Raw genomic sequence first — 27,660 nt, forward strand, 5'->3', positions numbered from 1 at the left:
ATCAAGTAGGCAAATTATTACTAAAAGTATCTTTGCCTGAGAATTGGACATATTTTAAATAATTATTTTTACATTGTTTCAAGTGTACTATTCTATAATACACTAATAGATCAGATTTTGCTGACTAATCAGGATTATCTAATTTAATAACTATCACCCAATAAAATAGTTCTAGCTTACCCAGGAGGAGGCTCAGTCCCAAGGACTCCCAGGTAGTAAGCACGAGAGCCAGGATTAGAATATATGTTTATCATAATTCAGAGGATTCTGAGATTTTATAACCTATCTCTATGTATTGGGAAAGTATTCCACTCAGCAAAAGTATCAGCTCCTGTGTGTATAAGCAAAGCCAAAGGCATAGAGGTAAAATTGACTCATTCCAGCCCTCATAGTCCACACTGATTAGTTATGAAACAAATAGGCTGGAATCTGGAGTTTGGACAATAAGGGAAACTCTTTTACTCCTGGGATTCACAGGCATACACTGAAGACCTTGATAACGTTATTTGGGAAAGTCTCTACATTGCTGACTCTGCCCTGGAAGCACACATTCAAGAAGACGTGCAATAAATTATGGATTGTTAAAAGGCTCAGTGTAATACAATGAAATGACAATCATTCTGAAAACCAAGGTCTTGCTGGGCAAGTCCTACACTTGGCAGCAACTCTCTCCTGACCTACAGGGCTCAGAGCTGTCATTGTATTCTGTTACCTCCGTAGCTCATCATCAGTCTCTACTATGCTATGTTATATTTACGTGCCAGCATCCTGTTAAAGAAGGCTGGCTTAATAAAAGAGGAAAATATCTCTAAATATTATGAAACCAAAGTAGCTGCATGATACTTGAATAACTGAGAAGATAACCAAAAATAAAAGAAAGATAAGAAAGAGTAAGAAACTCTCATATTTGAGTGCACTTGCATATCACATCAAACGGTTTCTTAGTAGCCTTACAGGTGAACTGTTAAGTGTTAATTCCAGTAAAATGAGTGGTTACTAATTTATGATAAGATAAATCACTGTATCCTAAAGGTTGAGTCCATCATGCTTTTGTTATTTTTATTAGTATCAATGCCAATGTTTGAAACTACACATACTGTTTTAATGAGTGCATTTCATAACACAGTTTAGTTGTGGGTGGCAGAAACCCAATTCAAATTGATGCAAGTGAAAATGGAGTGTTTGGCTGGTACAGCAGAGAAGCTCAAGAGTAGAAACTGCTTTAGGTGTGGCTTGATATAGGTATTCAGGTGAGATAATCAAGAATAGCTCTCTAAAGGTAACTCTTCACCACTGCTTTACTTTTATCTTTGTTAACTTTATTTTTAGGGAGCTAACCTCTACCACAAATAGTATAAAGTGAGAACCAGTGACAGCAAGATGGGATTGTGTCAATTTAGACATCCTTTTTGAAAAACAAATAAAACAATTTCTTTCTTTATTTAAATTTTTAATTAAAATTTTTAATGATATAGGTTAATAAAATTGCATGTTTTAAGTGTACTATTCTATAATGCATCATCTGTATATTGTATTGTACATTCACGACCCAAATTCCTTTTTCTATTGACAGTAAAGTCCACATGTAAGAACCTCATTGGTCCAGCTGAGGTAATGAGGTAATGAGGAGATTAAGGTGCCCTAAATGGCCAAATTTGTATCGCAAGTAAAGTTCAAGGTTGAATTAGCCTCCTTCAAATCACATGGATTAAGACTGAGTAAAGTGTTATCTTCCAAAAAAAAAAAAAGGCAAGGTCCTATTACCAAATAAAAGGGAAATGGTTGTCAGGTAGGCAAAATTATCAAATCTCCAGTATAAATGCCATCTATAGGAGGCAATGACTATTAACAGAGTCTAAGAGTAATAATACATGCTTAGAGCTTAGAGTCTTTGAATGCTATTATTCCTTTTGTTCAGTATTTGGACAGAAAGTATCGGCAAGCATTGTGTTAACGTGTTCAGTTAGAAAAATGGAATTGAAATTATCAAAATTCTGGACTAAAATGTGTCAATTGGTATTATAGCCATGCTTACTAGACTACTCTCAAATAAAGCCAATATATTTTCCAGCCAAAAGAAAGACTGGACCACAGAAACTTAGCCTATAGAAATGTAAAAGAGTTGTCGATTGTTTGAAATAAACAGAAATAAGAACAGGCAGCTGGCAGGCAGGAATCAGAGGTAGGCTGATACCATTTTGGGGGAAAAAATGTCTCTGCAGCTCTATATTACAGAGACTATTAAGACAAGAGGCAGAACTTCAAATCTTCAAATACAAATGCATACCCCAAAATTAACAACCTCACCTGCTAAGCAGAGGGCAGTTTTCATGATTGTCTACCTCAGAACATGTACTGGTCTTTTTATCTCATCCTCCACTATCACAGTCAGTTTCAAATATTAAAGTATGTTCACTATGTTTATAAATCGTATAGGTATAAATGCCATACGAAAATCCAGGACCACTGAAGATCAAGGGTGCTCATGGATTTATATAGTGAACCTGTTCGAAAAATTACCAGCTAACCAACCAAACACACAAACAAAAACTAGCAACCAAAGTTTTATGCCTAAATCCCAATAATTAAAATAGAGACTTTATAATTAAATCTCAATTAAATTTGAGGCTACTTGCAAAAAAGGATGATTAAAAATTTAGATCAAGTACATCGTCTAGTCTGCTTGAAGCCAGGAAAATTGATAGTTTGAATAATACATTTGAATAATACATAATAATACATATTAGCAAGCTCTTGTGTATACGTGTTGTGTCTGGTTTCATCTCATCACAGTTTACCTACATGTGTGAGTGTATGTATTTGAGTATGTGTCTGTATGTAGGCATTATGTACAATACTTTCCTCAATGGCCACGTGCTTATTTCAACTCTTAGGGATGTGCTATAAAAAGAACAATTCTTCTGGTCTAATTTAAATGCAGTAAGAGAAAAAAAAGAAAGGATTAAGTGCATGCACTTTCATTTAGCAAGTTCGGCTAGCTTATTTGTGCATCCAACATAATCTCTTAAAAATTACCATAAGCAAAATATAACAGATTGTAAACGGTTGCTCATATTAACTTAGCTAAGTACTTGTAATCTGCCTAAGCGTTATTTAACAGAATATAATTGCAAAACAGTATGATACCTCCAGAGTTTGGAAGACTGTTGTTATGTGACTAAATCATAATTAGCAATCAGAAAGCTAAAACAGAGAATACTTAAACAGTAGATACTTTTCAAATACATGCCGATGTATTGTTTATTAAAATTGAAAAGTATATTTGATATTAGAAAAATTATTCTTCCTCCTGATATTTCATTTCATTAATCTCAGTTTGAAACAGAAACAAAATATAGCAAGGAAAAAAAGAAAAAAACACAGGTCTGAAAGAGAAATCACTTTTGATTTGGAAGAAATGGGCTTTGGTGAGAGAGAAAAAGTTTTTCTAGAATTTCAAAAGTCCTGCTTTAAATGTTAAGAGCCAATTTTGAAAGACTAAGAAATACAGTTGATATCATAATATATAAAGAAGGAAAAGTTTGACATCTTCCAGCCCAAAAGGAAGTAAGGATTCATTGGAATCAGTGGTTCCCAAGGTATTATCCTTGAACCAGCAGCATCAGCATCACTTGGAAACTTCAAACTCGAAATTCAAATTATCAGGCTGCACTCAGGACCTACTGAATCAGAAGCTCTGAAGTTAAAGAGCCCTCCAGGTGATTCTAATGCACGCTTAAGAACCACTGGTCTAGGTTAAAAGAGATTTGATAGGAATGATTTCGAGATAGCTATTTGAAAGGAAGTCATCACACCTGCCCCATCTAGAAGTCAAAACCCTGCAGAGGTTCAGGGGTACTCAATAAGAACACCCTGAGGTATAAGAGGAATCTCTGGGTATAAACTTTAGTCACCCTTCTAAGCATGTTGTGCAGAAAGAATGTAAACCTTTTATCCATGACCTGTCCAGTATGAAGTTGGGGCCTGACAGTGGCTTCACAGTTCTGTGTGGTTCATAGAAAGCAGATGAGAGTTTCTGTCTCCCTTCAAATGGGGTCAGAAATGTTGAGAGAATCTGAAGTTGGAACAAGGAGGACTCAGTGTGAGGATTTTGGTGCCTAAAGACTGGCAGAATGTATAGATATTTCAGCAAAAAATTTCAGGCAATACTTTTTCCTTATGGCAGGATGATCCATAGCATTCTGCCCCTGCTCCTAAACATAGCATTCTGCTCCTGCTCCTAAATGCAAATAAAAGAAGTATATAGAGAGAATTCTCAAAGTCATTGTGTTACCTTGACCTAATAAAATCTTGAAAATGAGACCTTAGGGTCAACTTGTTTTCATTTGTAAAAAGTCATAACAGCTGTGTGCGTGTGTGTGTGTGTGTGTGTGTGTATTTCATATTATAATCTGTAACTCTTCATTTTTAAAATACTACCACTAAAATAAGCAACTTTAATAACTTAAATAAAAAAAAGTGCTCTTACAATTAAGTAATGGATATTTTACTTTTAACTTGAAAGATCTTGCCATGCATTGATTTTAACTTCAATAACTGACATTTAACAAGCATGAATGTGTTCCAAGCATTATGCTAGGTGCTTCTCATTTGTTATTTCATTTTTATACATAACAAATCTATGTGATAGATATTATTTTATACATGAGAAAACTGAGATAGAGAAATTAAGTAATTTCCCATTGCACATCATACTACAGTAAGATACAAACACAGGTGTATGATATCAAAAACAAAGATCTTAATCTCTATGTTATATGGCAAAAATTAATGCTTGAAGAATGCAAATAGTATAGAATAAATACTAAGTAAAAGAACCTGTTTTCTATTATATATGGTCAATAAATATATGTTAAATGAATGGATAAATACCATTTAGTTTACACAAACTTTGCTCTATTTTGTTCCGATAGGCCATACTTACCCACCCTATCTGAAGAGCATCACCTTTTTCCCTGAATATCTCTTTAAGCTGACTTATGCTTTAAGCCTTTCTTAACACTTAGCACCATTTAATGTCTATATTTATTTGTAAATCACTTGCATTTTGTCTTTCCCACTCATGTGTAAGCTCCATGAGAGCAGGGCTTTGTATCTGGTCCACTGTCATAGCTTTAGTACTTGGAATACAGTGTAGATTCAGTAACAATCTCCTCAATAAAATATTTATAAATAAAATGACAGTACTTTTGCAATTTTAATGATATAAATATTTACAAATGAATATTAACCTTCAGGTAATCCTTTTTCCTTTGATTACATAGACGTTGAATACTGATAAAACATTCCATAGTCTCATCTATGGGATTTAAGGGGACATTTTCTAAACATTTAGACTTCAACTCTGTTGAAATTGTGCCCTCCGCAAAATTAAGATGATCAAATTCATTTTTTTTTTAATGTTTTAAGCTAATAAAGTGCCACTGCAATGTAAGCTTGCAGAATGGCAGGTGGATGTGTTTCTGGAGAAAAGAAAGAAGTGAAAGACTGATAAGACAGAGGCTAATTTAAAAGGAAAGATGGAGAATGGGGATAAAAAAACATCATCTTGCCTTTCAAAGATTTATACCACCCTCTTGTGGTAAAGGTAATTCTAAACTCCCCTGGGCCACTATCAAATCAATGGGTGGTCTCTCATACCTCCTGCCCTGTCTTGGTTAAACCAGCAGAGCACAGCAAGTGCCTAGGCAGGGAGCCAAGTGCAACAAAAACACAACTCGGAATGATAGCACAAAATAAAGAGTTTTAGGACAGCAATCTAACATTCAGCAATTCCCAGGAAGCTTTTATCTTTGCAAACTGGAAAAAAATTTGGTTCTTATTTTGTTTTCACCTAGCAAAGACATCTTGTTGGCACTAGAAGCTCCAGAAAGTGTCTGCCAAGTCCATATCAGTCTTGGCCAGTTTTCAGTGATATGCTATACAGTGCATTAAACTTTATGCCACTACAAGAAAGCAACTTATTAGTACCTAGATCCCTGTGCTAAAGACCCAGATAGAATGTAAAGATTTCCTGACTGGCTGATAGATGGACTTCAGGTGATTTAATGGTTCATTCTTAAAACTGAATGCAGTAGACCTTAAGAAGCCACTTACTTTGCTCACTTATCTTATAGAACACACATTTGAGGTACACTGATTTTCTGTCTTTCTTTCTCTTTTTTTCTTTTCTTTTTTCGTTTTCTTTTTTTTTTTTTGTCATTGCGGTTTTTATTTTGTTGACCATTGCCAAATAGGCAGATAATTTTGTTCATCATTATATATTTTGCTTTAAAATAATTGTGCTAACATATGAAAAGATGCTCAACATCGCTAGCTATTAGGGAAATGCAAATCTAAACCACAATGAGATACCATCTCACATCTGTTAGAATAGCTATCCTCAACAGGACAAGTCATAACAAATGCTGGAGAGGATGCGGAGAAAAAGGAACCCTCATACACTGCTGGCGGGACTGCAAATTGGTACAGCCACCATGGGAAGCAGTGTGGAGGCTCCTCAAAAAACTAACAATTGATCTACCATATGATCCAGCAATCCCTCTACTGGGTATTTACCACAAAGACTGGAAAACCCATATCCAAAAAGATATTTGCACACCGATGTTCATAGCACCATTGTTCATCGTGGCCAGGACATGGAAACAACCGAAGTGTTCTACGATAGATGGTTGGCCACAGAAGCTGTGGTACATATATACAATGGAATATTACTCAGCCATAAGAAGAGATGAAATACTGCCATTTGCGACATCATGGATGGACCTCGAGATAATCATGCTAAGTGAAATAAGCCAGACAGAAAAAGTAGAAAATCACATGACATCACTTATATGTGGGATATCAACAAATGAACAGGACAAACAGAGACTCAAGGACATGGACAATGGACTAGTGGTTACCAGAGGGTAGGGAGTGGGGGAAGAGAGGTGAAGGGAGTCAAATATAAGGGGTAGAGGGAGGGTGAAGTAGGTAAAGGGGAGCAAATATATGGTAGCTGAAGGAAAATAAAATAATTGTGCCTTTTCCTAGCGAGTTTTTAATCAGCTTCGTCTTATTTTTGGGGTGCCCTCAAACAAGCCAAAAAGTAAAGAGAATACAAAAAACAGCACAACTTTTTTTTCAAGTATACCTTTTAAGAATCAGAAATGTTAAAAAATAATAATAACAATATATTTATAATCTTTAAATGCAGACTTCATAGTAAGACTTATGCTCACCCTAAAAAGTAGTCATTTACTTGCTTTTCTAATGTTGGGTATGCACAGGATACTTCCAAGCTTTCATTCCTTTGATCATAAATATAGAGAACTATGAAAAGTGAAATAGAGAAAGGGAAAGAAATAAGAAACCAACGGTTATTACCACACCAGTGTAAGAAGTAAGCCAGAGCCTTAGAGAAAAATAGCCAAAGGTAGAAGATTTGCCACTTTCTCATTAGCTTGTTTGTCATATTGAGGAAAAACTAAAACATTTTTCTCATAAAAAGAATGCTGCCCTTCGGTGCTAAAGAAATATGCTATTAGTCTAAATGAATTTCACAGCCTTTCTTCTCCTTTTTTCAAATGGAATATTCATTTCAGAATTCAGAAAGAGGATTGGCATGATTATGGAGCATCAAGACTGAATTCTGGAACACAGTCAGGACCTGAGATAAACAGAAAGAGCAGTGGAATGTCTAAAAATTATGACAATAGAATTCTTAAAATGTGGCTCCAAGTTATAGACAAAAAAAAAAAAAGATTTACTCTAAAGCCAAGTTATCTCAGCTAGTACATTATCACTTCTCCATGATCATTATTTTTAATTTTTAAATTTTGCTTTATATGAAGAAAAATAACATCTTTTTAGACTCAATTATGTAATAAAAATAACAGTGGCAATTGGGTACAATCAATTTACATTATATGCAAAGTAGCTCAGTTTTAATGAATGGTTTTATGCAAATGAGTAGACAGCCAGCCTATTATTTCACATGCTGCAATCAATGGTTTGGAGTATTGCTTTGCTAATGAGCTTTCCTGGCCAGGATACTCCAGTGTAAGGAAGTCTTTCATGATGACCAAAGGTAGAGAACTCATCATTGTTAAATCTAAGGAATGATTAAATTCTCCAATTACTGTTTCTGAAGACTGTCAGAAAGAAAAGAAGCTCATTAGTTCAGCATAACTACTTGATTATCCCCATACAGTAAAATCTTATTTTTCATGCAAAAATGGGTTGCATTTTAGAAAAGCACTGTTGCATGGGAAATGTATTAAAAGAGCTCCGTGATATGTGCCTAATGTTTTTGTATTGTTGAGGAGTTTCGTAGACAGTATTGTGCATACAGATGTGCTACAGATCATTAAAGATCAAGCGCTTTCAGACTGCAAAGTCAATAGGCTGATACAAAAACTGAGGCTAGCAGCATCTTATTCAGAATAGGAGCTTTGAGAAGTAAAAGTGATATTCTAATCACCACCTGATCCTACCACACATTCTGATTTGCATTCTAAATTATAAAAAATTTAGTGCATATTTTATTTTAAAACTTAGTGTTTATGAAATAATTTGCCAAATTTTATCAGAAAATAATGTTGCATAAAAAAAATTAACAGCATCTGTACGAATTTGCAAATAGGCAGTGAAAATAAATAAAAATGTGCTTTGGCAGACTTATTTAATAAAAGGTCTCTGTAAAAGAAAGGGAAAGTATGGCATTTATTGAAAATATTTAACAAATTTTGACAATTTTTTCTTTTAAAAGGAACATTTTAAATATAAAGTTTAGGTAGCAGGGCACTATCTCAAGTTTAACAGTATTCTGTATTTTCTGATTTAGATGTGCCCCCATTCTGAACTGACTGGGATAAACTTTTTAAAACGTAACTCTCTGTTATGTAGATGTTGTAACCTTTGAGAAATGAAAATTGTCTTAGATTTAATTTATTGTTAATAATGCTTAGTAAGGAACAAAGAAAATTTTATATATTACATGTTCTCCTTAGTAATAAGAGGAAGACCTATTACTAGAAAGCTTTAATGTCCCTAATTAAAGAACATACTAAAAACTACTAATAGAAATGAATAGAAAATGGGCCAAGTGTCCAGAGCATCAGGATCTGGCTACTGCCCTTCTGCCAGACTTCTTAGCATTAAGCTCAACTCTGCCCTTGCTTCTAGACCCAAAATTCTCCCTTGCCAGCAAGGATTTAATTCATTGTCAGTGGTCAATAACAAGTTGTTATTGCTACCAATCTGGGTAAGACTATACAGGCCAAATTAAAAAATTTGTTCCTGGGAATGGGTCTGTAACAAGAGATTGTCCCTGATCTCCTATGCCAAGATTCCTCTTTATATTGCTTATCTTAAAACTTCTCTAGTCCCCCAACCTGAACCATGCTTTTCTCTCTTGTCAGTCCTTATATTCCCACCTCCCAGAGATGGCAATTGTCTGTCACTCTGCTTCTTCATGCAAGCTTTCTTTTTAGCTTATCTATCTAGATCCCTGAACAGTGACAGCTTCAAATTGTTCATTGCCATGCTCTACTGGCCTGACTATCAGTGATATGCTGATATTATTGTTGGGAAGTCCTTGACACCAACCACTTACCTGTATTTGTCTTTTGTCACATATTCTCTAGATACCATGTTCTGCTTCTCAACCCGAATTGCCTTATGTGGGATAAAATGCATAGACTTTACTTTAAAATGGCATTTGGTCCTTTAAAATGGCATTTGGGCCCAGCTGCTGAGCACAGTTGGCATTTCCAGACTCAGGTTTGGGCCTCTCCTCCTCCAAGATCCTCCCCTCAAAACTTTGCACACTGCCTCAGGCGATACAGGACGGCTCCCCTGGCAAGACCATCTCTGGAGGAATACACAAGAAACTGCGTACAGAGAGTTTGGAGAAACACGACAGAGTAAGAGATGTCTCCTGACCTCTCCTCTTGAAACAATAAACTAAACATCTAAATCTCAACCAAAAACAGCCAAACTACACACCAGCGCATCTGAGCATGGGATCTGCACATAAAAGCTACTGCAGTTCAGAACCCCGGAAGTTGGGTGGTGGACTGGGAGAAACAAAGAAGCCATGGGAGCTCCCTGTAGGAGGAGAGGGAGGGGAGAGGGTGCAGCAAGTTCCCTGAACAGCCCTGCCTGGGAATCCTGTGAGCTCCACATGGCTGACGGCAGGGCCCAGTTATCAGGGCAAAAAGTAGAGAAGCAGGACAGCAGAGAAACGACAGTTAATTTTTACCAGCCACAGTTGCAAAATCGAGGCTGAGACTCAGACCCCAACCTCCAACCCAGAGGGCCCTTGCACCCAAATCCTCCGAGACCTAACACTGCGGAACACAGGGGAATCTGAGCAAACGCTATCGAAACTGTCGCCAACACTGTCAAGGACTGAAACTGAGAATAGCGAGAGTAATTAAACATCTATAAGGAGGGAAAAAAGGCATTGTTAAGACTTTATATAAAGCAGAGATCCAAGAGGCTTAGAAGCCACCTACTGGAAACCAAAAGAAAACGCCTTCTTTGCAACAAGCCTCAAGGAGAACTTTATATAATAAATCTTCTTTCTGGGAAAAAAGCAAAATACACTTCCATGAATGCCCAGGTAGAGAAATAGTCCATTAAATACCATGAACAATCAAGGCGATAAGGCATCTCGGAAAGAAAAAGAAAAATCTCCATAAAATAAGCTTACAGACATAGAAATATGCAATTTCAATGACAGAGAATTCAGGATGGTACTTCTGAAAAATTCAGTGAGATCTGAAACGAGTTATATCAACAAATTTAGAAATTGAAAAAACAACTAGATGAGCAGAACGAGTTCTTTAGCAAGGAGGTTGAAACCCTCAAAAAGAACAGAATAGATCTTCTAGAGATAAAAAACACATTTCAAGAGTTGAAAAATGAAATAGCAAGCTTGGGAAATAAAGTTGACCAAATAGAGAAAAGGATCAGTGATATCGAAGACAGAAATCTAGAAATAAATCAGAAAGAAGAAGAGAGAAACCGAAGAATGAAAAATAATGAAAGAGAAATACAAGAAGGAGCTAATACCATCAGGAGAGGAAACATAAGAATAATGAGCATTATTGAAGGTGAGGGAAAAAAGCAGGGGCTAGAAAGCATTTTCGGACAAATAGTGAATGAAAATTTCCCAAATCTAAAGAATGAGCTAGAGCTTGGAATTTGAGAAGTCAACAGGACACCCAATTATCTCAACCCCCAAAAGCCTTCACCATGACTCATTGTATTAAAATTATCAAAAATCAATGACAAAGACAGAATTCTCATGGCAGGCAGGGAGAAGACGGTAACTTATAAAGGTAAACCCAATAGATTATCCTCGGACTTCTCAGCACAAACCTAAGAAGCCAGAAAGAAATAGAATCAAATATTCGAATTATTAAGTAAAAGGAACTACCATCCTAGAACAATGTATCCAGCTAAGCTCTCCTTTTTTTGTCATTGTGTTTTTATTTTGTTGGCCATTGCCAAATAGGCAAATAATTTTGATCATCATTATGTATTTTGCTTTAAAATAATTGTGCTAACATATGAAAAGATGCTCAACATCGCTAGCTATTAGGGAAATGCAAATCTAAACCACAATGAGATACCATCTCACATCTGTTAGAATAACTATCATCAACAGGACAAGTCATAACAAATGCTGGAGAGGATGCAGAGAAAAAGGAACCCTCATACACTGCTGGTGGGACTGCAAATTGGTACAGCCACCATGGGAAGCAGTGTGGAGGCTCCTCAAAAAACTAACAATTGATCTACCATATGATCCAGCAATCCCTCTACTGGGTATTTACCACAAAGACTGGAAAACCCATATCCAAAAAGATATTTGCACACCGATGTTCATAGCACCATTGTTCATCGTGGCCAGGACATGGAAACAACCGAAGTGTTCTACGATAGATGGTTGGCCACAGAAGCTGTGGTACATATATACAATGGAATATTACTCAGCCATAAGAAGAGATGAAATACTGCCATTTGCGACATCATGGATGGACCTCGAGATAATCATGCTAAGTGAAATAAGCCAGACAGAAAAAGTAGAAAATCACATGATATCACTGATATGTGGGATATAAATCTAAAAGCACCACATGAACAGGATAAACAAAGAGACTCATGGACCTGGACTATAGACTAGTGGTTACCAGAAGGTAGGAGGTGCGGGGAGAGGGGAGGCAGATAGAGAAAAAGGGGTCTAATATGTGGTGACAACTCTGGAAGGTGAACACACAGTGAAAAAATATATATGCCTTTACTGTTAAAATGTACAGTTGAAACTAATTGAATTTCATTAACCAATGTCACTAAAAATAAATAAATAAATTTAAAAAATAATAATAATAGAAAAAATAAAATGGCGTTCGAACAACAGTTAAAAGGCAGACTCGTTCAACTGTGGAAATTTAAAACAAATAAAACAGTGAAAATCTCTCTATGAAAATATAGAATAATATACAATAAAAGCTGCAGGACAATTGAAGACAAAAATCTTGAAGAAATTTTACCTGACTACAAAATATGGATAAGTCTACGCCAAATTTAACATATTATTTTGAGTCTTTGAGTCTTGGAAGAGATACATTTACTCTGATCCCTCTTGTCTGTCTGCCTTGTGACTCAAAAATTTAAAATGGAGCAGAGAAAAATGTCACAAGGTGGTTCTCTGACAACTAGTAAACAACTAGTGATGCTGATCAAAAAGAAAAATAAAAATAAAACAGAAATAACCGATATCATGAATAGATGCTACATATAGTCATTATTTTATATATATTAAAAATGAAAGAGTATACTATGCCAACTTTATTTTAATAAATTTGAATATTGAAATGAAATGGACACATTCTTAGAAAACATCAACATTCCAAAACACTTTAATTATTAGAGAATCTGAATCATTAATTAAAATATTCACAAAAAGGTAATTCTAAGACCAACTAGGTTCACTGGCAAATTTTACCAAATTTAAGCAAGAAAAGTGCCACATTTACACAAATTCCAGCATATAGGGGAAAAGTGGGAGGAAACATTGCCCCAGGTCATTTTATAAGGCTCACATAACTTTCGATAAACAACTTATAAATCTAATAAATGATTATATAAGTAATTGAATAGATGATAAAATCTAACAAACTACAGGACCCATGTAACACAGTCAAAGCTCAAATGACTTCTCAGGAAAATAAAATTATGCTTCATTCTATTTCAACACTTTATTAATCATAACTCTTGCACCTTTCAATCAGAAAATGAAATACATTATTTCTTTTTATATGCAAACTAGAATTTAATATTCCTGGGTTTTTTACAATACATTATGAATGATCATGAAAATGATGAACTCCTTAGCTCAAAATGTTTACCAAAGAGTGCTTGTTTTATTTTGTTTAAAAATGTTTGCATGCTTATTTTAACATGCATAGAATGGTAAACAAGGAAATATTTTTTCTCTGTATTTTGTATTCTATGTGTATTCTCCACCGTTTGTTTTGGAATAACTGTCAAACTTAAATAAATAACTGAATGAAGGGCAGATGTTACTCAGGGTAACAAAATGTGCATTCTCCAATGTTTAATATATTTTTATGTTTGAAATGTAAAATAATTTGTTAACTCTTTATAATAATAAAAATATTGTCATGAGTACAGACTGCTGGAGTTCTTGCAAAGAGACTTATTTAAAACAAAACACATGGCAATCAGAAGTAAAAAATTATTCTATCAAAGTACATTAGACATATTTGCCAATGACTGTGTTCTATATGTGACCAATATTTCAGATTTTTCTCAAAGGTGAAACATAAAAATAGTTTCCAAAAATACATTTTGATAAAGATAGTCCTTATTATGAAGTTTGCATTTTTTGTAATGCTACACCCTGTCTTTAATCTTGCTTTCTTCTATCTCCCCATATTTAAGGACTGTTCTTCCTTGTAAACAGTAAAATTTAGTCTGAAAAGCAGCAGATGCTTGTAGTAGTTTGCAAATATGGCCACAAATTCTTTGACATTCTTCTTATTCATATGTGCGGTCTATAGTCTTACCCTTAAATCTGGCTTCTGTGATCACTTGACCAGTAGAATACACTGGAAGTGACTCTGTGCCAGTTTCCTAATCCAAGCCTTAAGAAACTGGATTCTAATTTAAATTTCTCTCAATAGTCTCATAGTAATTGATTTTGCTGTAGATAATGTGTAGGAATTTAATTTCATTTTTTTGATATTAATAAACATTGTTATAGCATCATTTATTAAAGTCTCTTCTTTACACCCACTAAATTATAATCTCTTTTTCCAACATCCGTTGGCCGTAAGTAACAACCGCCATGACCTTGGAAGAATCTACTTGTTAAAGAGGTAGAAACTGGGTCCTTTAACGACTGCTTGGTGCAGAATATCCAACCTGCCACCCCTACCACACTACTTTTATCTAAGTGAAAAAATAAACCTTTGTGTGTTAAACCATTGAGATTTGTGGTTTTAACTATTACTGCAGCTAGTGTTACATTGATTTTTATGCTGTTGAATTCTGCGTGGAAATTTTTCATTTTAGATGTTCAATCCAAAGAAATATTTGTCACTATTATCTTTTTTTATACTGCCTTTACTCGATTATAATATCAAGTCTAATCTGGCACCCTAAATAAGTTGGATATATTTTCTTTACTTTAAATTTCTGAAACAATTTGTTTAAGATAAAGATGATCTAGTTTATTGAAAGTTTTCAAAACTCATATGAACCTTATGTGTTTGGAGAGAGAAGGGAATTTTGACTACTTTCAATTGTGGATACTTAAGATTTCTTTAAAAATTGCTATGAAAATGCTATAGATTCTTTATGAAAAAAATATATAAATACACATTTACTCAAAATTTTACACACAACTTCAAGTCTCCTTTAAGGATTAATTGAATGAAGATGATAAACCACTGATTTCAGCACATTTTAAGCCATAAGTCTGAATGCTACCATATCTTATCAAAAATTTCTTTTTATTTTTTTGTTCCTTTTTTTTCCTTTGCTCTTATGTTGTTTATAAATATAATAAATGCTCTTTTAATGATTCAAGTATTTTGTTCAATCAAGCTTCTTTTGATATAGAAAAGTACCATCCAGAAATATTTTAAGAAATCAAAAAGGCATTACCATTAGAAGGAGCACTAAATCACATAAAAAGTTACTGACATTGTAGATTTAAAATAACAAAGTGTAATAACCAAAGCAAAAAGCCCTATTAAAAATTAGCCAAGCAAAAGTCAACAAAGTTGGTTTCGATTAAGACTTTATTTATATGAATAAAGAGTAGATCATTTAGTGGCTTGAAATTATTTCTTACTGCATTTAGATAAGATAAATCACCCTCATGTTTATCTAGAACTGGCCAAGTACGAAAAGCATTTGTGCCCATCTATTTCCCACATTTAACTTTACGCCTTCTCTCTTTATGCGCACACATGCACCATAACAGTACATCTCATCATGAATAGCTAATCAGAGGACCCATCTACATGCTGATCATTTTTTGACTAGCAGAATTGTTGATGAGCAACATATCATACTTCCTGGCCTCCAGCTTTTTTTTTTTCCAGGCAACATCTATTACATAATGAGTGCCAAATAGCCCGAAGAGGTAGCTACTTACACTGGTAACTGAACCCACATCTCTCTCCTGGCATTAAAAAATGTTACTAATGAGCTCCTGTTTTGGCTCCAAAACAAGAACTGAATTCATAATACTCTCCAAATACCTGTATTAGAATTCCTCACATGCCCAGACCACACTCCAGTCACTTGATAACGTCTCTGCCACATTTGCCCTTTCGAAAGTTCTCCCCAGATGTGTGTCCGCTTCTTTAAGCAAACAGAAAAAGAAAGACGAAAACATGCTTCTGGGCCACATTTCCTAATGGGATTCAGGATGAAGAATTCTTCTCTCATTTTTATCTCCATTTGGAAATGATCCCTGTAATATTATCTTTTAGCTCAAGTGTGTGAATGTACTGTGGTGACTGCTATAGTGCAAGTCACTTGAAACATAGGGCATTTTTACATGATTCCTGCAATTTTCTCATATTCAATACAGAAATGAAATTGAGAACCAAAATCATTTGTATATAGCTTTGAATTCCCTATACTCATTTTCTTTTTTATAGTGAAAAACAGACCTATGTAATAAGAACCATTAATGAGAATGCAATTTACTGCTAAATCAACTATTTGTAGGACATATGTAGTAGTGACTGCAGGGGACAGATGCCTGGTTTTTATTTCTGTCTTTACTACTGACTTATTGTACAACCTTTATCTATGCAATTAACTTCTTTATTCTTGATTCACCTAATTTAACTGTAATGGCCATTATGAAAATCACAAAAATATGGATTTATTTTCTTCTCACTTAGCCTTCTGTGTTTCCAGCAGATGTAAAGAAATTCTTTAGGGAATTTTATATTATTAGAAAGTACATAATCTCTCAAAATATTTTTGCTCAGTTTCGCCCTCTATCTTTGAGAATATCCAATCAAATGCTCTCCAAAGTTATGAAAGAAAGAACAGGTTTTATTTTATTTCTTCTATTATATACAGTAAATTAGACAAGTCTATTAAAACTACAAAGCATACCTTATTAGTGGATTTTAAATAAATTTAGTGGATTACATACAATTTTTTTTAAAAAATAAAATAGACTGTGATTTAAAAAAATCATATGTATGCTTACTGAGGTATAATGTAAAAAATATATTATTATGGATTGAGGTCACAAAAAATTTGAAAAATTTCCCTTTGGACTCTATATTATGATATGATAGATATTAATAGATCAATACATATTTAATCTAGTTTATATATTTAATTTAATATACTTAAAATATTCTTATATTCCTTTCTCCACAAATTTATGTTTGTTTCCTAGATTTGAATCATTTTTGAGTGACGATTTAAAATTTTTCTTCTTCTCTATAAAATGCAAGTATATATTTTCCCAGTCTAACCATGAGAAAATCATCAAGCAGATATAAATTGAGGAACATTCAACCTAATACCAATAATCTTTAAAATTGTCAGGGTCATCAGAAAAAAACGGAAAATCTAAGAAACTGACAACCAAGAGGAGCTTAAGTAGACATGACAACTCAATATAATGGGATAATTTTGGATGGAATCCTGGAAAAAAAAAAAAAGGAGATTAGGGAAAAAACTACAGAAATCTGAATAAAGTATAGACTTTAGTTACTGACAATGTATCAATATCTATTTATTAATTGTGACAGATGTACCATACTAAAGTAAAATGTTAATAATGAGAAACTGGATATGGAGTATATAGAAATTCTACCTCTGAAACTTTCCTATAAATTTAAATTATTCTAAAACAAAATTATTTAATTATAGATCTTTCTAACTTTAATTAAATACAGAGAAAAGCCATCTAATTTTCTACTTTAATATTAACAGAAATCATCAACCTTTAGATTCTAATACTTTGAGACATTTTAAAATAAGATTCTTCTAACAAAAATAAACTTTTAAAATTCTTATATTGGGAACTGATTAAACTTCATAAAATAAGAATACTCTTTTCTGGTTAAAATTATAATATTAAAAGTAATCATTAAGCTATAAATTATATTAATTTACATTCAGTAAAGCCAACAAGTTGTCTGACATGAGAAAGATAAAATAAATGAAGTACTATCTGCTTTGTCAAGAGTTAGCAAATAAAGGTACCCAGAATGACACATGAAAAAGTTTGGGGGTAGAATTGCAAAAATAAGTTTTTATCTCTCATTTTGATTCTTAATTCTCAAAGGCATCAATTGATTACATTCTTCACTAATTAGGAAATTTAATTTTATTCTGATGATCAAAGTTCTAACATGATCCTTTACCTCTAAAATCATATTGTATTTATTCCATCTTCATAGTCTATCTAAATATAATTCTTAGCCCTCAAGCCTAGCAATAATTTCCTTTTTTTCTTAACCTCATTTTCTCATATTCTTTAATTCAGTTAATATAATCATAATTTTAAAGACAAGTACTACATTCATAGACACCATTGGATCTCTACTATTTCGAGGTTTCCTATTTTTCAAATGATGACATGCTTTATAATACTCGCAATTCTTTCACTTTAATATTGATTACAGTCAGATTTCTGAAGGTAATGAAATGAGAAAAAAATATATCCTCTAAGAAAACAATACTCTGTGAATAAAAATTGATAACAAACTTTCATTTTAAAATAGCATTCTAACGAAATAACCCATTCAATTATTTAGAACTATTTAAAATCACAATTAGGAACACCTTTTTTCATAGACTTCTTTTTTTTGTTTGTTTGTTTTTAAAATTAAGTTTATTGAGGTAACATTGGTTAATACAATTATATAATTTTCAGATGTACATTATAATTTGACGTCTTTATAGTCCATTGTGTGTTTATCACCCAAGGTCCAGTTTCCTCCAGCTACCATATATTTGATACCGTTTACCCACTTTACCTTCCTCCTATCCCCCTATATTGACTCCCTTTACCCTGTCTACCTCTCCCTACCTCTCCCACTCCCTACCCTCTGGTAACCACTAGTCTATAGTCCAGGTCCATGAGTCTCTTTGTTTATCTTGTTCATGTGGTGCTTTTAGGTTTATATCCCACATATCAGTGATATCATGTGATTTTCTACTTTTTCTGTCTGGCTTATTTCACTTAGCATGATTATCTCGAGGTCCATCCATGATGTCGCAAATGGCAGTATTTCATCTCTTCTTATGGCTGAGTAATATTCCATTGTATATATGTACCACAGCTTCTGTGGCCAACCATCTATCGTAGAACACTTCGGTTGTTTCCATGTCCTGGCCACGATGAACAATGGTGCTATGAACATCGGTGTGCAAATATCTTTTTGGATATGGGTTTTCCAGTCTTTGTGGTAAATACCCAGTAGAGGGATTGCTGGATCATATGGTAGATCAATTGTTAGTTTTTTGAGGAACCTCCACACTGCTTCCCATGGTGGCTGTACCAATTTGCAGTCCCACCAGCAGTGTATGAGGGTTCCTTTTTCTCTGCATCCTCTCCAGCATTTGTTATGACTTGTCCTGTTGATGGTAGCTATTCTAACAGGTGTGAGATGGTATCTCATTGTGGTTTAGATTTGCATTTCCCTAATAGCTAGCGATGTTGAGCATCTTTTCAAATATTTTTTGGCCATTTGTATGTCCTCTAGGGAGAAGTGTCTGTTCAGGTCCTCTGCCCGTTTTTTGATTGGATCGTCTGCTTTTTGTTGTTATTGAGCTGTATGAGTTCTTTGTATATTTTGGATATTAGGCCCTTATCGGAGGCATTGCTTGCAAACATATTTTCCCATTCGAATGGCTGTCTCTTTATCTTGTTGACGATTTCTTTTTGCTGAACAGAAGTTTTTTAGTTTGATGTAGGCCCATTCATTTATTTTTGCTTTCATTTCCCTTGCTTTTGAGGTCAAATTCATAAAATCCTCTTTAAGTCCAAGGTCCTTGAGTTTAGTTCCTATGTTTTCTTCTATGCATTTTATTGTTTCAGGTCTTATTTTCAGGTCCTTAATCCATTTTGAGTTAATTCTGGTGTGTGGTGATAGATAACAGTCTAGTTTCACTCTTTTGCAGGTGGCTTTCCAATTTTCCCAGCACCCTTTATTGAAGAGGCTTTCTTTTCTCCACTGTATGGTTTTGGCCTTTTTTGTAGAAAATTATTTGCCCATAAAAATGTGGGCTTACTTCTAGACTCTTGATTCTGTTCTGCTGGTCCGTGTGTCTGTTTTTCTTCCAATACCATGCCGTTTTGATTACCATCGCTTTGTAGTATAATTTGAAGTTGGACAGAGTGATGCCTCCAGCCTCGTTCTTTTTTCTCAGGATGGCTTTGGCAATTTGGGGTCTTTGGTGCTTCCATACTAATCTGATGATTTTTTGTTCTATTTCTTTAAAAAATGCCAAAGGGATTTTGATGGGGATTGCATTAAATCTGTATAATGCTTTAGGTAATATGGTCATTTTAACTATGTTGATTCTTCCAATCCAAGAACACGGAACATCTTTCCATTTCTTTTTATCTTCTTCGTTTTCTTTTAATAGAGTCATGTAGCTTCATTATATAGGTCCTTCACATTTTGTTGAATTTACTCCTAGGTATTTTATTCTTTTTGTTGCAATTGCAAGAGGATTATTTTTTCCACTTCTTTTTCTGACACTTCATTATTAGAGTATAGGAACACTATGGATTTTTGAACATTGATTTTGTATCCAGAGACTTTACTGTATTTGCTTACTGTTTCTAGTCGTGTTCTTGTGGAGTCTTTAGGGTTTTCTATATAGAGAATCATGTTATCCACAAATAGTGACAGTTTGACTTCATCGTTTCCTATTTGGATACCTTTTATGTCTTTCTCTTGCCTGATTGCACTTGCTAGGACTTCCAGTGTTGTATTGAATAATAGTGGCGATAGTGGACAGGCTTGCCTTGTTCTCGATCTTAGAGGGAAGGTTTTTAGTTTTTCACCATTAAATATAATGTTGGCTGAGGGTTTGTCATAGATGGCCTTTATTATGTTAAGGTACTTTCCTTCTATACCGATTTTGGTAAGTGTTTTGATCATCAATGGATGCTGTATCTTGTTGAAGGCTTTTTCTGCATCTATTGATATGATCATATAATTCTTATGTTTTAATTTGTTTATGTGGTGTATCACATTAATTAATTTGCATATGTTGAACCATCCCTGTGCCTCTGGATTGAAGCCCACTTGATCGTGGTGTATAATATTTTTAATATGTTGCTGTATTCAGTTCGTAAGTATCTTATTTAGGATTTTTGCATCTGTGCTCATGAGAGATGTTGGTCTGTAGTTTTCTTTTTTTGTGTGTTATCTTTACCAGGTTTTGGTATCAGAGTAATATTGCGTCATGAAATAAGTTGGGAAGTATTGCCTCGTCTTTGATTTTTTTGAAAGGGTTTGAGGATACTAGGTATTAAATCTTTGAATGTTTGGTTGAATTCACTGGTGAAGCCATCTGGTCTTGGACTTTTACTTTTTGGTAGGCTTTTGATGATTGTTTCAATTTCCATACTGCTGATTAGTCTATTTAGATTTTCCAGTTCTTCTTGATTCAGTCTAGTAAGGTTGTATTGTTCTAAGTACTGGTTCATTTCTTCTAGATTATTAAATTTAGTGTTATATACTTTTTCATAGTATTCTGGTCTGCTCCTTTGTATTTCTGTGATGTCTGTCATCATTTCCCCTCTTTCATCTCTGATTTTGTTCTCTTTTTTCTTTAGTGAGTCTAGCCAGAGGTTTGTCAATTTTATTAATCTCAAAGAACCAGCTCCTTGTTGCATTTATTTTTTCTATTGTTTTTCTGTTTTCAATTTCATTTATTTCTGTTCTAATTTTGATTATTTCTTCCCTTCTGCTGACTTTAGGTTTCTTTTGTTCTTCCTTTTCTAGTTTTTTTAAGATGAAGCATTAGTTTGTTTATTTGGGCTCGTTCTTGTTTTTGGAGATAGGCCTGTAATGATATGAACTTTCCTCTTATGACCACTTTTGCCGTGTCCCAAAAGTTTTGATATGCCGTACTATCATTCGACATTGTTTCTATGTATCTCTTGATCTCTCTTTTTATTTCTTCTCTGATCCAGTAATTCTTCAGTAGTATGTTGTTTAATCTCCATGTATTTGTGGTTCTTCCTGATTTCTTTTTGCAGTTGATCTCTAGTTTCAGAGCATTACGATCAGAGAATATGGTTGGTTTGATTTCAACTCTCTTATATTTGTGAGCCTATCTGTGTCTCAGTATGTGGTTGATTCTTCATAATGTTCCATGCACAATAGAGAAGAATGTATAAGCAGCTGTTTCGGGATGGAAGGCTCTGTAAATGTCAATTACGTCCAGTTGGTCTAATGTGTCCATATCCAACAGGAGGGTATTTAGGTGCCCTATTACGATCATGCTTTGGTCTGTTTCTCTCTTTAGTTCTACTAGTAATTGCTTTACACATTTTGGGGCTCCCTGATTGGGAACATAGATATTAATAAGTGTTATATCTTCTTGGTGCATGATTCCCTTCATCATTATGAAGTGTCCCTCAGTATCTTTCTTTATCTTTTTTATTTTGATATCTATTTTGTTCAATATTAGCACCACTACTCTCGCTCTTCTCTGAGTGCCATTTGCTTGAAATGTCATTTTCCACCCTTTCACTTTGAGTCTGTGTTTGTCTTTGGAGCTGAGATGTGTCTCCTGGAGGCAGCAGATGGTTGGGTTTTGTTTTTTGCTCCATTCTGCAACTCTGTGCCTTTTTATTGGTGAGTTCAGTCCATTTACATTTAGGATGATTATTGAAATATGAGGTCTTCTTATAGCCATTTCATCTTTTGCTCTCTGGTAGCTCGGTGTTTCCATTGCTTCTGTGTTCTTGTGTTTCTGTTTTCTTTATTTTGGTTGGCTTTAGTGGGGTTTCTCTCTCGTTCTTCTTGTTTTATGTGATATGCTTCTGTTCTGAATCTTTGGCATATGGTTCCCATTATGAATATGTTAAGGATAGTTATATATATATATATATATATATATACACACACACACACACACACACACACACACACAGTCATCTATTTTCTTTTGTGCGTGCCTTATCTCCATTTCCTTTTGCGAATTGGATCTTTGAATCCTCCCCTTTTCAGTCATTTTATCTCAATTTGTCCCTATGTATGCTGAACGTTCATTACTATCTTGCTATTGCAATTCTCTTCTTATTATTTAAGCTTATAATGCCCTGTTCTTAGTAAGGGTTGCACTCTTCTCCTCCTATTTGCCTGATAGTTGCTTTACTCCTAATTATGTTTTGTTTGTTTGTTTTTGTTTTGTTTTGTTTTGTTTTGTCATTTTGTTTAGGTGAGTTGACCCCTTTCAGTATTTCCTGTAGTGCAGGCCTCGTAGTGGAGTATTCTCTCAGTTTTTGTATGTCTGGAAAGTCTTCATTTCTCCTTCATAGCTAAAGGAGAGCTTAGCTAGATACATTATTCTAGGCTGGTAGTTCCTTTCACTTAATAATTTGAATATTCGATTCTATTTCTTTCTGGCTTCTTAGGTTTGTGCTGAGAAGTCTGAGGATAATCTATTGGGTTTACCTTTATAAGTTACCGTCTTCTTCTCCCTGCCTGCTATGAGAATTCTGTCTTTGTCATTGATTTTTTGATAATTTTAATACAATGAGTCTTGGTGGAAGGCCTTTTTGAGTTGAGATAATTGAATGTTCTGTTGACTTCTTTAATTCCAAGCTCCAGCTCATTCTTTAGATTTGGGAAATTCTCGTCCACTATTTGTCAGAAAATGGTTTCTAGTCCCTGCTCCATTTCCTCACCTTTGATAATGCTCATTATTCTTATGTTTCCTCTCCTAATGGTATTAGCTAGTTCTTGAATTTCTCTTTCATTATTTTTCATTCTTCGGTTTCTCTCTTCTTCTTTCTGATTTATTTCTAGATTTCTGTCTTCGATATTACTGATCCTTTTCTCTATTCGGTCAACTCTATTTCCCAAGCTTGCTATTTCATTTTTCAACTCTTGCAATATGTTTTTTATCTCCAGAAGATCTATTCTGTTCTTTTTGAAGGTTTCAACCTTCTTGCTAAAGAACTCGTTCTGCTCATCTAGTTGTTTTCTCAATTCCTGAAATTGTTAATACGACTGATTTCGAAAATCACCAAGTTTTTTCAGAAGTACTATCCTGAATTTTCTGTCATTAAAAATACATATTTCTATGTCTATAAGCTTATTTTCTGGGAATTTTTCTCTTTCTTTCTGAGGTACCTGTCACCTTAGTTGTTCGTGGTGTTTAATGGACTATTTCTCCACCTGGGCATTAATAGATGTGCATTTTGCTTTTTTTTCCAGACAGATTTATTATTTAAAGGTCTCTCTGTAGCTTGTTGCAAATGCACTTTTCTTTTGGTTTCCAGTAGTGGTTTCTAAGCCTCTTGGATCTGCTTTATATAAAGCCTTAATAAAGCCTTTTTATTTTCTGATAGATATTTAATCACACTGGCTACCCCTGTTTCAGTCCCTGTCAGTGTCAGCAATGGTTTCAGTACCATTTGCTCAGATTCCCCCAGAGCTCCACGGTGTTTTGTCTCAGAGGATGCGGGTGGACGGTGCCTTTGAGCTGTGAGATGGTGTCTGCGTCTCAGCCTCAGTTTTGCAACCTCAGCAAGTAAAAATCAACTGTTGTTTCTCTGCAGTCCACTTCTCTGCTTTCTGCCCTGATGACTGGGCCTTGCTGCCGGCTCATGGAACTCACAACTCTCTCAGGCAGGGCTGTTCAAGGAACATGTCACTATTTCTCCCCACCCTATCCTTTTACAGGGAGCTCTGGTGGCTGCGAGAGGCAGCTTCTTTATTTCTCCCTTTTCACCACCTGACACGCGGGGTTCTGACCTATGGTAGCTCTTATGCGCAGATCCATGCTCAGACATGCTGGTGTGCAGTTTGGGTGTTTTGGGTTGAGTTTTAGATGTTCAGCTTATTGATGTTTCAAGAGGGGACATCTGGAGACATCCCTCTCTTCACCATGTTATTGAAAAAAATTTCATATACTTCTTATGTATTTCCCAAATAGATAGTTTTCTCCAAATGTTAAGACTAATTAGTATAATAATTATGACCCCACATTTTGTAAGCAAGATGTCTCTTTGGAAAGAGCTCTTCAATGGAAAATGTTTATTCTCTAATTGCATTGTCATTTGTTTTTACTTACATCAATGATTATTGGGTGACTTGGAGATCTAGGGGGCTGTGGCTTTAATGCGTGAGTACTGAACTCATTCTCTAATAGGAGTAGAGGGCCTCAGAAGTGAACAGAAGGATAAGAGATTCATACTTACACAGAAGCCGATCAGGCAGACCAACTTTCAGAGTGTGAAAGGATTGTTCTGTTATTAGGCCAGACTTATGCTCTATCCCCTTTAATTACTTACTAGATATTTCAGTGGGCCAAGAAGGGTCAATATGTTCTAAAGAGCTAGAAAAAACATTTCCACTTATTGGCAAGATCTTTGACTTGTGTATGTGTGTGTGTATGGGTATGTATGTGTGTGTGTGTGTGTTTGATTGTGGGTGTGGTATATCTCAGTGATAAGCTTACATTATTAATTCTCCTGGAAAAAGCAGTGGTTCCTTGGAGATGAAAATCTTTGAATGATTACTTAAGTGAACCGCAGGGTTCTATGCCTGTGGCAGATTGCCAATAGTCAACTTGGAACTACCATTGCTCCCTTATAAGCCTAAGGCACTCTTTCCATAGAATCTCTTTCTCTGTATTAGCACAAGTTAGAGTTTCTTATTTAGAGAAACTAGAGTGAAATTAGGAAAGCAGAAATGAAGAGATAGCAACTAAGGTAGTGCAGGTCAGACATGGTGGCTTGGTAACCTCTCTGACTTGCAGTTCTAGGGAAAAGAAAAGGAAGTTTGTGGAAAGTCACTGTAATCTGTGGCTTTTTTCCCCCATCCTCCTCAGCTTATGCTTTAGCTAACATCATTAGTAATTCTTTTCCAGTACTCCATCTGTAGGTATACCTGTTTTTGTTCCCTCAGTTTCTGACAGACTTATGTAAGCTCAAATCCCTATGTGAAAACCCCTTCCTTATTCCAGTAATACTGTTTTCCTAACCAAACTCAGATGAAAATAGTCTCTAAAATTAGCAGAGGGGGGTGGGGAGAATAGTATTAGGCAAAAATAATGACTATCCATACTACATAGCATATAAATTCAAATCCAAGAAAATTAAAATCTCAGAAACATATTAAGAAGAAAATTAATTTTTCATATCAATTGTATTGGATTACTTTTCTGATATGAAAAAATTCTGAATCAGTTTGAATCATCTGAAAATACTGTTTTCAAAGATCAAAATGGTTAAATGTTGATAGTTCCATGTGGCTCTACCTAAGAGTTTATATCAATTAAGGAGAAATACTTATTTTTAAAAAGCAGAGTTAGATTACCATTTCCTTCTAAACAGCATTCAAGGGGAATGAGCACATAGGGAATGGTGCACAGATTTCTGAGGAATATACTTGAGTGGAACATCAGTGACCTAAGAGTGTGAAAGGGCAATAAGAACCAGGAGAAAAGTTTAAAAACTAAAACTAAAGGCTTTTCCAATTTAAAAGTGCTTTCGTGCTTTCAAGCCTGAATGATTTCCTAGAATATAAGAGCATCAAATGATTTTGAAAGAAATTACATTTAATTCTCATTTTTTTTTTTTTTCGGCTCAGTAAAACTGTGCTGAGTGATACTTCACCTTTCCATTCACTGAGGGAATAATGCTATGATGGGGTCTGAATTTAATTCATGTATGTCTAGTCTATGCATATATTTAGGGAAGGAGGAAGAGTTTGGCTTCTGAATGACATACTCTAGTACAGTTTTTTCATCTATTTAAGAAGGCATTAAAGGACACTTATGTTAGAGCATTTGGTTATTGTATTAAAATGTAAGATTTTAATTTAGCTTTATTTTCACTTTTCTTTTTTTAATTATACCCAAGAATAAAAGATGTTTAAAGGGACAATTTCAGAAGAATTGATTCCAGCACAATCAGTGTGAGAAGTCTAACGGGTGTTTATTTTTAAAAGTGGTGAAATTAATGCACACTGAGAATAATGTAATGAGGTATGCTAAGAATATCGCCTGTAAGTCAAGAGAGAAAAAAAGTAAAATGTTGTTAGGAAAATATAAACCCTCTCCTATAATTTGTAAATCACATATAATCTAGAGTCACTGCAATGATTCAAACTAGTATAGTCAATTTGGTGAATTTCTACTAGATAGCAATGCTAAAAATAGGACAGAAGCAAATGCAAGTCTCATACCATGTTATCAGATATATTTTCTTAATTTTAAACTCTTTTATTTTTAAGATTGTTTCAATTACACCATTTTCTTGATCGATATACATTCTAACAACTACTTTTAGTCAAATGTGAACTCATACATTTGATTTTTTTTTTCTGTTTTATTATCAGATGCTTTGAATTTTACAGATCCAATCAACCTGGTAGCTCCTTTGAGATTTTCAGTTTGAGAGAAGACCATAATTTCCAGTTAAAGTGATTAACTACATAATGATGATTAAACGTAAATTCAATTAACATGTATATGTAATATTAATCCAATTTTCATGAAATAAAATTTCTTTCTTCTGTATTTTATTTATTTTTGCTCTTTACATTTTACAATGAGTGTCTAAAGAATATTCCAGATACCTATTTTGTATTAGATTGAATTATTTCAACTACCCATGATGGAAGTTTTAACTTAAATTGTATTTAAAATGCAAAGATATACGAACTCACATGATAGGCAGTCCAGATTTAGGCCAGGCTCCTGAGATATTTGCTTAATGAAGAGACAATGTCATTTCTGCATCTTCTCTGCAAACAAAAACTAGATTCATCTTAAGGATGTTTCTCTTCATGAACAGGAGATGTCTGCTAGCAAAAACTGGGATAACGAGCATTGTTTTTTCACATCCAACAGCGAATGCTGATTTACTTCCTTAGA

The 27,660-nt window shown here is 34.4% G+C and overlaps 1 long non-coding RNA gene across 1 annotated transcript in view; it reads left to right on the plus strand.

The window, feature by feature from the left end:
* Nucleotides 1–27,234, plus strand: part of LOC120583346 (uncharacterized) — a 74,423-nt gene extending 47,189 nt beyond the window's left edge. Inside the window, exon 3 of the long non-coding RNA XR_005647774.1 lies at nt 27,123–27,234. This is a non-coding gene — a long non-coding RNA (uncharacterized LOC120583346). The remainder of the gene's footprint in view (nt 1–27,122) is intronic.
* Nucleotides 27,235–27,660: the final 426 nt, after the last annotated feature.

The sequence above is a fragment of the Pteropus medius genome, unplaced genomic scaffold (genome assembly GCF_902729225.1).
Source record: "Pteropus medius unplaced genomic scaffold, Ma_sr-lr_union100, whole genome shotgun sequence".
Lineage (NCBI taxonomy): Eukaryota > Metazoa > Chordata > Mammalia > Chiroptera > Pteropodidae > Pteropus > Pteropus medius.